Source organism: Gorilla gorilla, chromosome X (genome assembly GCF_029281585.2).
Source record: "Gorilla gorilla gorilla isolate KB3781 chromosome X, NHGRI_mGorGor1-v2.1_pri, whole genome shotgun sequence".
In the NCBI taxonomy this organism is placed as follows: domain Eukaryota; kingdom Metazoa; phylum Chordata; class Mammalia; order Primates; family Hominidae; genus Gorilla; species Gorilla gorilla.
Window position 1 is genome coordinate 46,760,282 of NC_073247.2, and position 12,659 is coordinate 46,772,940.

General features: G+C 36.2%; 1 protein-coding gene and 1 pseudogene across 1 annotated transcript in view; both read left to right on the forward strand.

Moving 5' to 3' along the window:
* The window catches only part of CFAP47 (cilia and flagella associated protein 47), a 469,679-nt gene that overhangs the window by 290,183 nt on the left and 166,837 nt on the right, over positions 1–12,659 (forward strand). The window lies entirely within an intron of this gene.
* Positions 990–1,612, forward strand: LOC101138118 (high mobility group protein B1-like; annotated as a pseudogene).

Below are 12,659 nucleotides of genomic sequence, written 5' to 3' on the forward strand. Positions count from 1 at the left end.
TCTACCGTTTAGCTACCATGAATAATGCTGCTATCAACATTTGCGTACAAGGTTTTATGCAGACATATGTTTCTATTTATCTTGGGTATACATCTGTGAGTAGAAGGGTTGAATCATATGGGTAACTCTATGTTTAACCATTTGAGAAACTGCCAAAATTTTTTCCAAAGTGGCTGCACCATCTTACATTCCCACCAACAGTGTATGAGGATTCTAATTATTCCACATCATAGGCAACACTTGTTATTGTCTGACTTCTTGATTCTAGCCATCCTAGTGAGCAGAAGTAGTGTCTCATTGAGGTTTTCATTGGCATTTTCCTGATGAATAATGATGTTGAGCACCTTTCCATGTGCTTATTTGCCATTTGTATACCTTATTTGTATAAATGTCTATTCGGATTTTTTACCCACTTTAAAAATTGAGTTGTCTTTTTATCATTGAGTTGCAAGTGTTCTTTCTATATTTCAGATACAATATCTTATCAGATAGACATATGATTTGCAAGTATTTTCTCCCATTCTGTGAGTTGTCTTTTTACTCTCTTGATAGTATCCTTTGAAGCACAGGAGTTTTTTATTTCAATGAAGTCCAGTTTAACTGTTTTTGTTGTTCTTGTTGCTCTTGCTTTTGATCATATCTAAGAATCCATTGCCCAATGTGAGGTCATGAAGATTTATCCTTATCTTTCTTGTAAGACTTTTATAGCTTTAGTTCTCACATTTAGGTGTTTTATCCATTTTATGTTAATATCTGTATATCCTGTGAGAACTTCATTCCTTTGCATGTGGCTACCAAGTCGTCTTAGCAGCATTTGTTGAAAACACTACTCTTTCCACATTGAATGATCTTGGCACCTTTGTTGAGAATCAGTTGACCCTCTCACAGCCATTGCAGTACATTGATCTCCATAGAGACAGTGCCAGGGCAAGTGAGAGCCAGAAGGGCACTGGGCAATTCTGTGCCTCACTGAAGAAAAGTAACTAAACATGGGCAAAAGAGACCCTAAGAAGCCAAGAGGCAAAATGTCATCATATGCATTTTTTGTGCAAACTTATCAGAAGGAGCACAAGAAGAAACAACTAGATGCTTCAGTCAGTTTCTCAGAGTTTTCTAAGAACTGCTCAGAGAGGTGGAAGACCATGTCTGTTAAAGAGAAAGGAAAATTTGAAGACATGGCAAAGGCAGACAAGGCCTGTTATGAAAGAGAAATGAAAATATATCCCTACTTAAAGGGGAGACAAAAAAGAAGTTCAAGGATCTCAATGCACCTAAGATGCCTCCTTCGGCGTTTTTCTGTTCTGTTCTGAGTATCACCCAAAAATCAAAGGAGAACATCCTGTCCAGTCCACTAGTGATATTGTAAAGAAACTGGGAGGGATGTGGAATAACACTGCTGCAGATGAAAAGCAGCCTCCTGAAAAGAAGGCTGTGAAGCTGAAGGAAAAATACAAAAAGGATATTGCTGCATATCAAGCTAAAGGAAAGCCTGATGCAGCAAAAAAAGGGAGTTGTAAAGGTTGAAAAAAGTAAGAAAAAGAAAGAAGAGGAGGAAGATGAAGAAGATGAAGATCAAGGGGAGGAAGAAGATGAAGATGATGATGATGAATAAGTTGGTTCTAGTGTAGTCTTTTTTTCTTGTCTATGAAGCATTTAATCCCCCTGTACACAACTCCCTTCTTTTAAAGAAAAAAAATTGAAATGTAGGGCTGTGTAAGATTTGTTTTTTAACTGTACAGTGTCTTTTTTTTTGTATAGTTAACACACTACTGAATGTGTCTTTAGAAAGCCCTGTTCTGGTGGTATTTACAATAGCCACTAACCTTGCCTGGTAGAATATGGGGGTTGTAAATTGGCATGGAAATTTAAATCAGATTCTCGTTAGTGCACAGCACAAATTAGTTATATATAGGGATGGTAGTTTTTTCTTCTTCAATTGTCTGTGATGCATCTAACACAAAATAATTGTTCTGTTAACTGAATATCTCTCTAATTGCAAAAGAGAAACAGTTTCAGCTGTTTTGTTGACATTCTGAATGCTTCTAAGTAAAAACAATTTTTGAAATAAAAAAATCAGTTGACCATAGATCCATAGTTTATTTCTGTATTCTTTATCTTATCCCATTGGTCTACATGTCTGTCCTCATGCCAGTCCCAAACTGGTCTAATTACTATTGCTTTGCAGTAAGTTTTGAAATCAGAAAGTGTGAGTCCTTCAATATTTTTCTTTTTAACAAGATTATTTTGCTTATTCCAGACCCTTCCCAACCACAAATGGATTTTAGAATCTGCTTGTTGATTTATAAGAAGAAGCCTACGGGCCTTCTGATAAGTATTGCATTGATTCTGTAGATCAATTTGAGGAGGATTGTTATCTTAACAATATTGTCTTGAATCAGAAATTTAGAATTTCTTTTTATGTCTTTAGAAATTCTTTATTTTTTAAAATGGGTTTTATATTTCTCAGAGTATAAGTTTTACACTTTTTTTAGTTAAATATATTCCTATTTTATTCTTTTTGATATCTTAAAAGTAATTGCTTTCTTAATTTCATGCTAAATTATTCATTACAAATATATAGAAACACAATATTTTTGTATATTGAAAGTGTATCAGAGATAAGCAGAGCAAGATGGCAGAATACAAGCCTCCATTGATCATCCCCTCTGCAAGGACACCAATTTAAAAACCATACACAGCCAGGAGCAGTGGCTCACCATGCTTGTAATCTCAGCACTTTGGGAGGCCAAGGTGGGCAGATTGCTTCAGACCAGGAGTTCGACACCAGCCTGGCCAACATGGCGAAACCCCGTCTCTACTGAAAACACAAAAATTAGCTGGGCGTGGTGGCACAAGCCTGTGATCCCGGCTACTCCGGAGGCTGAAACACGAGAATTGCTTGAACCTGGGAGGCAGAGGTTGCAGTGAGCCAGGATCATGCCACTGCATCGAAAGTGAGGTATGGAAACCTCCAACTATTATTATTATTATATATTATTATTAAAAAGCCTATTTCTCTCTTTAATTCTGTCAATGTGTTTTATATATTTGAGGATTATATTTTATGGTTATATATGTTTCTAATTGCTGTATCTTCTTAAATAATGGAACTTTCATCATTCTATAATGATTTTCTTTGGCTCTTTTAACATTTTTTGACTTAAAGCCCATTTATAATTGTAGTATAGCCACTCCAGCTCACTTTTGGTTATTGTTTGCCAGTGGTCACCAACCCTGGATATACATCAGTGATACCTGGGTAACTGCAACAAAATACATATTCCAGGCCCAACTCTAGGCCTACTGAATTATCCTCAGTTTGGAAGGAGTCTAGAAACCTATATTATCAAAATTCTCCCTGCCCAGATCACTTGTGTAGTTAATCCATGTATTAGAATAAACTGGGGAACCACCACTTTCACAGCATAATGCCACCATGGTACAACATCTCCATTTGTAAAAGGGAGAATGTTAGGCCCAGGAAATTTAAGTGTCTTCACAGACCATGTAGGAGATCACATCAAGTCTCCTGAGTAAGCATTCAAGTCTACTAAGTAATTAGAGTAAGTACACTGAGTAAGCCTGCTAAGTCTTCCTCTATTCTGTTTCCATTATGTTATGCTGCACAAAAGGTGAAATCACAATGCTGTTTATTCTTACTGTAGTAATTGTCTTAGTTTGAGTCCCCTAGAAAATAAAACCTTAAGCAATAGTTAAATACGAATACTTTATTTGGGAGATGCGAATTCAGGGCACTGAGAGTGGAAAAATAAAAATAGAAACAAGGAAGGGAAGGATGGGAGGTAAAGCAATGCATGATACATGAGCTGTTGCCTCAGTATCCACAACTTACCTCTGTGAATACAATCATGCATGGCTTAACAAAGGGGATACATTCTGAGAAATGCCTTGTTAGGTGGTGTCATCTTTGTACGAACATCACAGTGTACTTACACCAACCTAGATGGTATAGCCTACTAATCACCTAGGCTATATGGTACAACCTGTTGCTCTGAGGCTACAAACCTGCACACCAAGTTACTGTACCAAATACTGTAAGCATTTGTAACACACTGCTAAGTATTTGTGTAGCTAAACATATCTAAACCTAGAAAAGGTACAGTACAAATGGGGTATAAAATATTTTTTAAAAGATATACCTGTACAGGATACTTACCATGTATGGAACTTATAGGACTGGAAATTGCTCTAGGAGAGTCAGTGAATGAGTGGTGAGTGAATGTGAAGTTCTGGAAGATTACTGTACATTCCTGTAGACTTTATAAACACTGATACTTAGGCTACACTAAATTTTTTTTTTAATTTTATATAATAAATTAATCTTGGCTTACTATAACTTTTTTGCTTTATAAACTTCTTAGTATTTTTAAACTTGTTGACTCTTGTAATAAAACTTAGCTAAAACATATGTAGCTGTACAAACATATTTTCTTTCTTTATATCCTTATTCTATAAACTTTTTTACTTTAAAGTTTATTTATTTATTTATTTTACTTCTTAAACTTCTTTATTAAAAACTAAGACACAAGCACACACATTGCCCTAGGCCTACACAGAGTTGGGATCATCAATATCACTATCTTCCACCTCCACATCTTGTCCCACACTGGAAGGTCTTTAGGAACAATAGCATGCATGGAGCTGTCATCTCCTATAATAACTATAATAACAATATTTTACTTTGGAATACCTCCTGAAGTAACTGCCTGAGACTATTTTACAGTTAATTTTTAGAGTACACCCTAAAATAACAAGAAAAAGTATAGTATAATAAATACATAAATCAACAACACAGGCTGGTAATTATTTGCCATGGCAAATAAATTCTGGTAATTTATTACCATAAAGTTTTATGAACTGTACATAATTGTATGTGCTAGGCTTTTATACCACTTGGCAGCTCAGTAGGTTTGTTTACACCAGCATCACCACATAATATGCATTGCAGCAGGACATTATGACGTCACTAGGCAATAGGAATTCTTCATCTCCATTATAATCTTATGGGACCACCATCATATAGGCACTCAGTGGTTGACCAGATAGTGCATGACTGTATATGCATCAGATTGCTCAGCAGGTGTCTCTGCAAAGTACCCTTGAGCAATCAATGTGAGAGAGAAAAGAAAAGGAATTTTATCTGCATATTTACTTCCTTGTCTCCTGTGCCTGTTTGCTAAACTTTACTCCATGGCCCTAGCATTTAAGGTGGCATTCTCTAGCTAAGATGTCAAATTCCATGCTCTACCAAGGCAAAAGGAGCCTGAAACTGAGCATGGGGGCAGGTCTGCTTGGTTGTAAAGGAGCAGTCAAGGGGTTGGCACTATTGCTTCTGATGCAAGATATAGGTCACCCCCAAGCAGAGGAACCTGGAAAAAAAGACAAGTGGCTGAGGTTGATGGAGGTGGTGGCAGCAAAGGAATTGGAGTAAGCACATAAAAAAATTGGAGGAGGCACATAAAATGTATCACATACAGAAATGTTGTCTGTTGGGATTCAATCAGAATGGTGGTAGAAATATTAGGGAAAGTTATAGGGAGTAGTCACAAACCTTTTGGAAGGCCGAAAGGTTACATAGCTTGTAATAATTGAACCGGCTGAAGGCAGCTGGTGCTTACCTTAGAGCATTAGGTCATAGGGTAAATACTAGGGACAATAGAGGCTTCCCCAGTTAAGTCTGTTTACCCTACCTCCATTAACTAACCTTTGAGCCAGATGGCCCTCTCCAGGGGAGGTCAACTAGGGATGTTGCCCCCTAATGGTATTTATTTTAGACCATGGTACCTGAGTTTTAATCATTCTGAGAACTACTCTCTTAACCATGTTAATTATCCACAAGTGTGTTGACTCAGAGCTTCTGTTGTTAATTGTATATGAAATAAATGCCTGGAGTGCAAGCTGCTCAGGGCTGGCCGCAGTGACAAACCTCTCTTGGTGGGCAGGCGGTCGGACACTCAGCAGGACTGGCAAAATAGAATATCTGTGTGTCAGTGTACGTTTTATTCATACGTCATTTGGGTCAGGGTCTGCGGGCAGAGCCCCACAGCTAATGCCCTCTTGTGAGAAGCAATACCTCAGTTGTCGTATTGTTATTTTAAAGAAGTCTACTAGTTACATTGTCAGTAGCATTAAATGTAGAAAATTTCTGATTTCTTTCTCTTCCCCCTACCATCCTTGTTGACATGTTCCATCCCAGGTCCTGAGCCAATTTCTATCTCAGGAGTGGGTTCCAGAGGCCCATCTGTGCTGACCACCAGTCTCCCATGTCCTACTTACAGTCTAGTGAGTACCAGTCTGATGCTGGATCTGTTAGCCCTGGCTCCTCATTTACATTGTAACCACCCAATGGGTTCTCCTTGCCTGCTGCCTAGACAGAGCCAATTTATCAAAACAGGGGAATTGTAATAGAGTTTAATTTATGCAGAGCTGGCTGTATGGGAGACTCAAGTTTTATTATTACTTAAATCAGTCTCCCCAAGAATTCAAGGATCAGAGTTTTTAAGGATAATTTTTCAGGTAGGGGCTGGAGAAGTGAGGACTGCTTATTGGTCAGGTTGGAGATGAAATCACAGAGGGTAAAAGCCATCCTCTTGAACTGAGTCAGTTCCTGGGTGGAGGCCACAAGACCAGATGAGCCAGTTTATCATCTGGCTCCTGGCAGCTGATCCATCCAGGATACAGGGTCTACAAAATATCTCAAGCACTGATCTTGGGCTTTACAATAGTGATGTTATCTCCAGGAGCAATTTGGGGAGGTTCAGACTCTTGCAGCCTCCGGCTGCATGACTCCTAACCCATAATTTCTAATCTTTTGTCTAATGTGTTAGTTCTGTAAAGGCAGTCTCGTCCCCAAGTAGGAAGGGGATTTGTTTTGGGAAAGAGCTGTTACCATCTTTGTTTCAAAGTTAAGCTATAAACTGAGTTCCTCCCAAAGTTATTTTGGCTCATATCCAGGAATAAACAACAATGGCTTGGAGGTTAGAAGAAAGATGGACTCCATTGGATAAGATTTCTTTCACTGTCGTTATTTTCTCAGTCGTAATTTTTGCAAATGTGGTTTCAGCATGATCCTTCTTTGTGATACATTTATTTCTGTCATGTCTGTCCCAGCACTCAGGCATAGATTTCTACTTTATTTCTTAACAGCCTAGTTTGTTTCTGCCAGCTCCCTCCCTGGGTACTGGTACACTCTTCCTGCCATCCATCATTGTTCTGGATAGCCCTAGGCCCCTCAAATAGGAATCTTTCCCTCAACTTGAGATCCTGGGTCTTTAACTGTGGAATTGGCCTCTTTTATACCAGCCTTACCCATTTATTCTTTTCTCTATATGACTCCCCTTATTTTAAGCTTGCTTCTTACTTTAGATAACCCCAGTGATAACTGTTACTTGATGGATATGCCTTTCTCCTGCTGCCCTCCCATACCTATCTTCTCATAGTCAGAGTCTGTACTTTGTTTAGTTGCAAATATATGCCCTGTGTACTTTGTTTAGTTACAAATATATGTCCTACTAACATTTTGGTTTTCTGCCCAATCCAAATTCTTTCCTCCTACTCTGCATGCACCAAACTACAATGAGATTTGATTGTGTTCTATGTTATTTAAAAAAATACACTTTAAGTCAAATAATGTAACATAACCAATTCAATATAATTGTAATATCCAAGACTGCATATATTCTTTGTCCTTATAGTTTTAATTTATTTTCAGTTTGATAAATGACTCACTTTGCCTTTCATTGCTTTATATTTATAGACAGAGCTGGTAAGTAAAAAAAAGTGAACTTTAAAAAAGTTTCTTGTTCTTTCTGTTAGGTCTTCAGTGGTAAACATATGCTCTACAATTATATATTTAGGGAGGCATTTAATCAGAAATTTCAGTAGTCTTTTCCATTATTTTAAGTCCTAGAAAACATGCTGTTTATTGGCTTGCTAGCAGCACATTCATACTAATTTGCACACTTAGTAAATCAGTCTGCAAGAAATTAAAAATAAACTCTGTTCAAAACAGAGTTTATATTTAATACAGGACAATTAGAGAAAGTTTATGGTATTCAGAAATGAAAATGCAAAATACAAAGTTAATTTGCTGTCAGCAATCCCTTGCTTCTTTCCATGTGGAGGGGTTAATTAGAAAGTGAAATCTTACATCAGTTGTTCTCTTTGGGTAATTTTGTCTTCTTAGAAAATTATAGAAAACTTACTATTTAAAATGCTATCAAGCTAGAACTCCTTGAAAGGTCCCCTCCTACTTTTTCATTAAATGACCCATGAAGGCCTACAGAAATTCAAAAATTCAACAGCAGCTAGCCATTTACGTGTATCCTATGAGGAATTCCCAAAAATGACCACAACTGTAGGGGATTATGTGGAGGAACATCACTCTATCAATAATGTATAGAATCTCACATGAGATCTGGTAGTAGTGGTGGCAGAGATGGGAAGAGTCTAAGTGAGTTGTGGTGCATTTTGTTGATGAAAAAGCCAAACTCTGTGAAATATTTAAAGAGGTTTATTCTGAGCCAATATGAGTGACCATAGACAGGAGAACAATCTCAGGAGGTCTTGAGAAAGTGCCTGAGATGGTCAAGTTACAGTTTGGTTTTATACATTTTAGGGAGACAAGTTACAGGGAAAGATATAAGGCAATACATGTAATGTATACATTGGTTTGGCCTAGAAAAGTCAAACATCTCAATGTGAGGACAGAGAGGGCTTATTACAGTTATAGAAGGATTCAAAGGTATTCTCATTGGCAATTAGTTTAAAGAGTTAAGCTGAAGACTCGCAGTCCTGGAAATCTGCTTGGAAAGAAATGCTTGAGTTAAGATAAATGGAGTTGTGGAAGCCAAGGTTCTTGTTATGTAGATTAAGCCTCCGGATAGCAAGCATCAGAGACAATAGATGCTAAATGTCTTTTTTTCAGACCTTAGAAGGTATCAGATGCTTAGTTAATCTCTCCTGGATCAGGAAAGGCCTAGATGCAATAATGAAGATTCTCTACAGATACAAAATTACTCCCACAAAAGACAGAAGATTTGCAGGGTCATTTCAAAATATGTCAAAGACATGTATTTGGGGGTAAAATGATTTTATTTCTTCAGGGTTTGTTATTTGCCATGTGATGCTATACCAGAGTCAGTTTGGAATATGGTATCTTATTGACAAAAAGAGTCTGTTTCATCAGTCTTATGATATCTATTTTAATCTTAATGATGATCAGTTGTGTCTAAACTCCAAAAGGGAGAGGGTATAACAAAGCATGTCCAACCTCCCTTTCCATCATGGCTGGTAATTCAATGTTTCAGGTTTCCCTTGGCCCAGAGGGGGTCCGTTCAGTTGCCTAAGTGGTTGGGGTTATATTTTTGGCTGTAATATTATTGGTGGGACAAGAGTTTATTGTGAAAGGAAACTAAATATTGAGGTCCCAAAATCACTATGCTAAAGGGAAAAGTCAAGCTGGGAACTGCTTAGGGCAAACCTGCCTCTCATTCTATTCAAAGTAACCCCTCTGCTCACTGAGATAAATGCATATCTAATTGCCTCCTTTGGAGAGGCTAATCAGAAACCCAGAAAAATACAACCATTTGTCTCTTATCTACCTATGACCTAGAAGCCCCCTCCCCTCTTCGAGTTGTCCCACCTTTGCCCACCTTTTCGGACTGAACCAATGCACATCTTACACATATTGATTGATGTCTCATGTCTCTCTAAAATGTATAAAACCAAGTTGTGCCCCGACCACCTTGAGCACATGTTGTCAGGACCTCTTGAGACTGTGTCACATCACAGGTGTGCATCCTCAACCTTGGCAAAATAAACTTTCTAAATTAACTGAGACCTGTCTCAGATTTTCAGGGTTCACATTATTGATTATAGGTTGAGTAAAACCAACATGGAAATCCAAAATTTGAATGCTCCAAAACCCCAAATGCTCAAAATCAGAAACGTTTTGATCACCAATATGGTGCCACAGGTGGAAAATTTCACATTTGATCTCATATTAGGTCACAGTCAAAAGGCGGTCAAAACTTGTTTCATGAACAAAATTACTTAAAATGTCATATAAAATTACCTTCAGGCTATGTATATAATGTGTATATGAAACGTAAATGAATTTCCTGTTTAGACTTGGGTCCTATCCCTAAGTTATCTCATTATGCATATGCGTGTATTCCAAAATCTGAAAAATTCTGAAATCTAAAATACTTCTGGCCCCAGGCATTTCAGATAAGGAATACTCAACCTGTTAACACGAAGATATATATATATCCTGTTTGTATATGTATACATATATATGTTATATATATATTTTTAAGATGTAAATTTTTCTTTAGATCATTGCAAAACTACCAGGGCATGAAAAACCAAACAAACAAGTACCCTATCTACATTTAATAGGTAGATGCTTGTTTGATACAGGAAATGGGCCCAAGGGCTGCATATTGAGTTACCTCCATAGTTAGAACTAAGAGATTGCTGTAAAGTAAATATGGAATGAGGTCCTCTACAAGTGACCACCTAAGACAGATAAATTTCTTATCTTACTAGGAGCAAATAAGAATAAGGAAAAGCAGAAATAAAATGTCTACAATTCCAGAAGACAATAGAAGAATACCTAAATTTACACATAGATAGATAGGTCATAGTGAAACCATAGAATGGCAAAGATAAGAGAAATTCCAAAAAGCAATGAGAGAAAAAAGGCAGATTATTTTTAAAGGAACAAAAGTTATACTGAAGGCAGAATTACCAACGGTAACATTAGAACCAAAAAGACAATAGCATTATAGTGCTGATGAAAATTAACTACCAGTCTAGAATTTTGTGTCCTAGTGAACTATAACTCATGAGTAAAGATGAAATAAAAACATTTGTAATTCAACAATGAACTGGAGACCATTTAAAACTCAGAGATTTTGGTAAAAGAACAAGTAGAAGGCCTCTTATTGGTGAAGGAAATTGAATTCAGAAGAGAGACTTGGGATCCAAGAACAATGGTTACTAAAATAATCAGTAAATGTGGGTAACTCCCCTGAGGATTTCACTGTAGAAATAATGATAAGAATAAATAATTCAGGTGTTACCAAAACAAAGTGAGCTCAATTACTAGATAGCAACTTTATAAGGAAGGGTTTGCCATTATAGGCATGTAAAGTTCTTACATTTTAGGGACCAGTGTTGAATTATTGTAAGATATTTTTTTGTGAAGTATTAGATGTTGAATATTTGGGGCAATGAAAAGTATAGGGATAGAATGTATAATTTCTAAACCAGTAGAGGCATAAATGAAAATAAACAAAACTTGATGAATTCAGTAGAATTCAAGAATAGAAAAGAACAAAATAAAATGGGATAAAGTGTGGCAAAAAATGAGATGTAAAAATAAACACAAATATATCATTAATCACAATAAATATGAACAGACTAAACTATAAAAGGTGATATTTTCACAATGAAAACTAAAATGTAGCTTTATACTGTTTATAAAATTTCCTGGTAAAATATCAAAAAACCTATACCAGGTATTTACTAATCATAAAATAGTTGGCATAGATATATTAATATTAAAACAAGTAGGCTTCGTGGTAAATAAAGTATTACTTAATTCAAAAAGGGAAAAATCCAACTTAGAGAAGAAACTTTGAAATTATTTATACCTGAACACATATTCTCAAAATGTATAAAGCCAAAATCAATTAATGTAAAAAGAGAAATGAACAAATTCTAAATTACAGTGGAAGATCTTATTAGACCTCTCTCAATAATTGAGAGATCAAGCAGACAGAAGGTTAATAAAGCCCTACTAGACTTGAACAACAAAATTAATAAGTTTTTCTATATCTCTTAAGGCTAGCTTGACTGTGCTGGTAATGATTGGCCATCCTTGCCATTTACGTACTACAGCACTCTGGTATCTGTCTATGACCTTCTTTCCCTGTGCTTTAGGGCACCTGGGAGAATGTGCACTTAACAACTTTTCAGTAACAGGGAACTGCATACCAGTCTGCCCTGCTGGCAGATACTTACAAACTTCATGGGAAGGCAAGTCCAGTGCTTTCAGACATTTGAGGTTGGTCCGGCAAAAAGGATCACATGACATTCTTTTAGCATTCCAAATACTTTTCATTTTCCTTCCTCAATTCCTACTTCCCCTCTCCTTTATATTTATCCTCTTTTTTTCTTCTTTTCTTCCTTTCTTTCCTTTTCCTTTCCCCTCTCTCTTCCTATCACTCTTTGTCTTTTATCCCGTAAGTATTATATTATTTTAAATCTCCCTGGTAATAGAAAAGGAAAAGTAGTTCAACCTCTTTTTAAATAATAAAATGAATTTTAACCAATATTTTAAAAATTGAATTTGTCAATAATAAGTATAGGTCTTTATTAAATTATTATTTTATTGAATATTATAATAAATATAACAATTTAAGCAGTTAGTCCATTTTAGAAAATGTTTTTTTTTCTGAGTGGACCATATTACAAAATTTCTACTAATACAAATTTTTTACAAAATAAACACTGTAAATTTTTTAACTGCTGAATTCTTTTTTTAATGTCTATGGCTACATTTCATATTTTTATTAAAGAGGAAATAGTAATGAACAGTTTTTAGCGCAAAATCACTTACTTTTCCAGAG